This window comes from Gavia stellata, chromosome 15 (genome assembly GCF_030936135.1).
Source record: "Gavia stellata isolate bGavSte3 chromosome 15, bGavSte3.hap2, whole genome shotgun sequence".
NCBI lineage: Eukaryota > Metazoa > Chordata > Aves > Gaviiformes > Gaviidae > Gavia > Gavia stellata.
This window is the reverse complement of record NC_082608.1, coordinates 5861745-5867524: the sequence shown is the minus strand read 5'-3', so window position 1 is coordinate 5867524 and position 5780 is coordinate 5861745.

Genomic DNA, 5780 nt, shown 5'->3' with positions numbered 1-5780 from the left:
CCCATGATGTCGGCCTCAATATGTGAAAGTAATGCTGTTTGTGTAAGGATTAAACGTGTATTTCAGCAGCAAAACTTAAGTTTCAGTGTTAAGCTCTAAAACTGAAATTATTCTTAAGACCTTAAAAACCCCCCAAAAAACAACAAACCTCAAGCCAAGGATGTGACATACCCCCCCACCCTCCCCCCTGCCCAAGATGGTGCTTTACTGTTGTGCAATTTTTCTGGGAATCAATTTCCTGTAATTCTGTTGTCTTACAAACAAAATAAGCTGTTGTTCCAGCCCTTCAGTAGTTACAGTTAGGAAGGAGTATACAGTCTAGGTTCTGGTCCAAAAGTTGACTTAATTTGAAATGATGATGCATCTAATGTTCCAGGGTAAGCATGCTGGCAGTGAAGTGCCTTTTGAATCTTTCTTTTTAAAACTCTGCATTACTTCCTACATGTTTACTGAATTTTTTAATTATGTACACAGCACTTACTATTGCTGTTTTTCATATATTTCATAAAGGGCACGGACATTTCTGAATGCAAGTTGTCTTCTGGTTGTCAAGTGCCTTCTTGTTTTAACCTGTCATTGCACTTGAATGATTCAGTGGTATCTTTCTTTCTTATTCCAGTCTGAATTTTGTCTTCAGATCATGATCATCCTTTCTGAGCTTCTGCTTTCTCAAATCTGTACACAGGTGATAAAAATGCATATATGTGTATGAGCTCTGTTCTCATGTTTGCCTTGTTTCTTTTTTCCTTGGACGTCCTGCAGAATCCCTAATAGTAATTTTTCAATTTATTTTTAGCAGGTCTACTAGAAAACTCGCAGATTAAAAAAAAAAAGGAAAAAATAAAGGGAAAAATTATGTCTTGTAATTTTACAATCCAATCATCTTAGTCTGTAAATTAAAATATAACTAGATCTCTTTTTCAGTGGAACTATTTCCAAGGAACAGATGATCTAGGGCACAGTATTGGTATTTAATTTCTTGCACTCCTTTGAACTTTTTTGAAACAGCATCTGGATATGATGATTAGATGAGGCTATTAACAAGGTGTTCCGGGCAAATTCCTGTCCTATTTGTTATATTTTTGTCTCTGAGTAAATTATTTCTGCCATGTTATTTAGTAATATATTTTTCATTTATTGCTCTGTACGACAGTACTGATACACCATCGAAATGAATGCTTACTTCTTAATGCCTGCATTTAAGCTGTAGTGAGATAAAGTGTGCCTGGTGTATATGGTTAATACAAAGGGATCTGCAGTATGGCATTACATGAAATTATTTGTGAAGTGAAAGTTACTAACATTTAGCTGTGTAAACAGTTTCTGATCTAGTTCTATTACACCTATAATTATCGTCAACATAAGCAAGCTGTATCAGTGTAATGATTTACACATTTACACAGATTTACACTGCTGTAGGTGACCTCAAATTCTACAGCTGTACATTGTCAGGACAAAAGCATTGTGCTGGTGTCTACAGAGGAGACTAGTTCTACTAGTGTAGCTACAAGAGTTTACAAAATAACTCTCCTGGCTTATCTAAATGGCCCTAATGTTACACAGACAGGCAGTATCATTTCTTTGTCACATTTAGAGGAAAAGGAAATAATAGCTTTCCGTAACTAAACAGTAAGAAAATCACTTTAATGATTTGTAAAATTAAATTTTTCTGTTAAAAAATACAGCAAGGACTTCTGGTGTTTAAGTGTCTTTGATGACAAAGGTAAGTTTCAGTTAACATTTCCCTGAGGAAAACTATTCTTCTAGGAGAAAACCACCTCTAGCTTTTAGTAATTAAAGATATGTAAGATAGGTTTCTGAAAATATTGACAATATACACAGAGGAAGGATGTTGAAATGCATTATAACTAGTGGTGTGAGTAAATCGCATCATTCCTCACTGCCAGAAGTTCCAGCCTGCCAGAAATGATAAACAATATTTTGATGGTTATATTTCAATTTTTTAACCCAGCATTTTAGGAACACTGCTGACTGAGAAATAAATACAAAAAATTAAGGAAGGCTGAAGTCTTGGAGAAGTACAGGTAAGTATCTCCATTCAGAATAGTTATGACCCCAAAACACTTCGAGTTACATATTCTAAACTGAAGCTAAAATTTAAATTATTTTATACTCTGGCTAGCTAACATTCAGTTTTCTTTTTAAAAAACCCAGACTACTTAGCATCAATCAAACTCTAGCATTTCTCTACTGAAAAGGAGCCAGGGGCATTTTCAAATTAGACACATTAAGGCTATGATTTCTATTTTTTAACACTACCTCCTTTCAGGCGCTCTCACACAGGAAGGAAGGAAAGTGTCATTCACAAGATCCTGCTGTAAAGTTACTCTTTTGATGAGGACTTTTTTTTCCCCTGCCTCTTGCCTGCTTCAACCGAGAACGAGACCTAAGAGTGCAAAATTCTCATTAGTATTCCAGGTAAGGTCTCCTGTGCCTAACCCTTTTACGGTTTCTTCTGCATATAAGGGAGGCTGGTTTGGGAAATTTTTGGGATCTTAATGTCAGAATGGTATCATAATCTTTCCTTTTCACCAGTGCTCAACAAAACCGAAAGCATGTCCTCAAGCTGTTTTCTCAGAACAGGTTTTGATTTGGGAACTACTCTGTCAGCTCCCCTGCTTCATGCTGTTTGAGCTCTGTTCAGCTTCTCAAAGCAGGTTGCCGGAGCTTGGCGTTTTGCTCCTGTAAGGCGGAGTTTCTAACTCCTAGTCCCTAAATAAGATAAGTGTACACTGCTTCATTTATTTTAATGCAGCAACAATTCTAACCTAAATAAACTGATTTTTTTTTTCTTTTTAGTGTTATGAATGTTTCTCAGAGTCATGAGATGAAGAAACATTCTCCTTTTCAAAAGACAGTTGAAATCTTCATGTAATCATGGGTCTTCATCAGCTGAGACGTACGGTAAAATACAAAATGTTGGAAGATTCCTGATGAAGTCATGCACACTGACAAAAGCGCATCAGGAGTATCAGAAGACTGGCTGTGTTGGGGAGGTCCCAGGGAGAAAACTGGAAGAAAGGCTTTTGTGGTGTACTTCCAAGAGTTGGTCGTCTTGGACTTTCCTTATTAGATCAGACTTTGCCTGGTATGTATCTAGCCTTATCTGGGGGGCTACTTTATTCCCCTGCAGGTAGACAACATTAACCACCATTTCAAAAATTTGTCACAATCAATCTTCACTACTTGGAGCCAGTAGAGTCAGGGCCTGTGCTATGATAGTGCGGTATTTGTTTGGCCTCAAGATTTGCTACCTGTTTTTTGTATTTTGCAAGGAAACTACAGTTTGTTTTCAAAGTCACCAAGATAGAAAGAATTTGAGGCCTTTTACCTTATTTTTGTGCAACCCTATTTTGAAAAGGTTCACTAGTTGTTCTGTGAGCTGCAGACAGTAGCTGTGTCCCTGGAGTGCTACCTGTCTGAAGAGCTCAGCTTGCCACGGCTGCATTCCCTAGTGTGACACAAAGAAAATACCTATGCCTGAAGCCCTTTGATGCTCTAAGTACCGTTGCAGTTCATACGGAAGTCCATTTCATAGTTACGTTCATGAGCAAAGTTTCTGAAACTTCGAAACAGTGAAAGTTGTATTTTATTGTAGGATAGCCTAGCAGCTGTAAAGGACCCAGACGGAGAGGATGTATGTGGTATCCCCATTAGAGTGTTGCATTGGTGGTAGCACTAGTGGCTGTAACTTATTCTTACAATATTGGTAGATATAATACGGAGTCCAGTAGTGGAAATGATTCAAGTAATTAGCAAGCCAAATGAGGCTATCTCTTTATTTCAGTGTTCATGTTGAACATTACTGTTGTCTTGAATAAAATTGCTTCTTTGTAAGGGGGGAAAAAAAGGGGGGAGAGGTGAAGTGGAGGAACAAGTTGAAGTTAAGTCCTCAGGGATGAAAAAGATTTCAGTGTGTCTATTATGTCTAAAATTTTTCTCGTCCCTTAAGTTTTCAGTAGACCCTTAAATGAAAAAATACCTTTTTTTAAGTCTTCTACACAAGAGCAGTCAAGGTAAACCATTTATTTACAAAGTCTGGATGCATAAAAACACAGGTTTTTGTATGCAGGTGTAATCACAGCATAATAACTTTACATTTAACCTAAGCTTTATGTTTTAATACTGTGGGGGTTTGTTACTTTTTTTTTATCTAAAGGATTTTGAAACAGTAGATTAATGTTTCTCAGTAGAAAGTAAAATACTGTAGTAAGTTATTGCTGCTTTCTGTTTTAACAAATACTGTAAATCTAGCTTAAGAGAAAAGCCTTGCAGTATTACATACAGACTTCTGGGTGGTAGAGAGCATCCCATTAATGCCCTGCACACCTTGAAGCAGCTGCTGCCTCACTGCAAAGCTCTCAGCTCCTCCGTGTTAAAAAAGAGATGTAAGACATTGGATACAGCCTAGCCATTATTTTTTTATGTTATAGTGAAATGGCCAAGACCCCCAAGTTGTCCTGGCAGGCTGCGGGCTGCAGGCGTGGGGGGACTGCTCTGTCATCGCCATCTTCCAGCACCAGCTCAGGCTTTCTGCTGCCATCTGGTGCTCTCGCTGCTGGGTAAAAATGCATACTCATGTCCTGGAAAACAGCTCAGGTTAGCCAAATCATCTTTTCTAGACATTTCTTTTTTCCCCTGAAGCTTTCATTGTTGTTAGCTTTGAAGTATTAGTAGTACAAAAGCAAACAAGCATAGTCAATAAATGCCTTTTACTCAAGTACGGTCTGTTTTACAGAACTCTTCATTCACATGTACCTGCTCTAGGACTGACCTCTCCTTAAGGCTTATTTTTGGGAGTCTCCTCTCTACGCGGTAGGGCCTTTCCAACAGGAGCTCTCGCTGTATCTTTCCAATGTGTTGCTGTTTATTCTTTGAAAACTGAAATCACCTGGTTCACTTCCAGTTACTGTGCCAACTGTTTAACAGTTTTGACTCAAACAAAAGGGATTCAAATCAAAAGTCAATCTTTGTGGCTTTTCTTTGAAATTGGGTTTTATTACGCTCTAAAACTCTTCAAATGCGTTTGAAGAACTGGATGTCAGTGTTTCTACGTGGTTGGGTAAATGCTCTGCACAGCCCTCCTTAACAGAACTTTAATTCATTGCCTTTTGGTTTTAACTGTCTGATAGTTAACCAGTCATGTCTTTGTTTTGCTAACGAAAATCTCAAAACCTTACCCTGTGTAAGTGACCAATTCGTGGAGTAGTTCTGTAGTAACGTCAGTCTTTCCAGCCATCAGTTACGCCTGCGGCCCCCGCGCCCCTCCCCTCGCCCTGCCACGGAAGCAAGCAGGCGCTCCACGGGGCAACGGCCGGGCCCAGCCCCGGCCCCCCGTGCCCCTTTCGGCCAACCCTCCCCGCTCCCGCCCCCCCCTGCCCCGCAGGCTCTCCCGCGAGTCCCGGCCCTGTAAGGCCGAGGGCGCTGCTGCCCCTGGCCTGTACGTGGTGACGACTGCGCTCATGCACCGCTTCCTCCCGCTGCATTCTGGGAACAGAATGCCAGAGCTCTGGCGCAGTGCATGGTGGGAGGGGAAGTCTGTGGCGTCGCGAAGGGCGCGGTGCGCCTGCGCACAGCGAGGACGCGGACGGGTCGGGCCTTCGGCCGCCGCCCAATGAGAGGCGGCGGCGCGGCGGAGAGCGGGGGCGGGGCCTGGCGCCGGGGTGTTTGGATTCGAATGCGCGTCGCGACCCTGAGGACCGGCGGCGCAAGCGCAGTGTGCGGCAGGGCGGCGCTGCCCCCTAGCGCCGGGGTGCGGG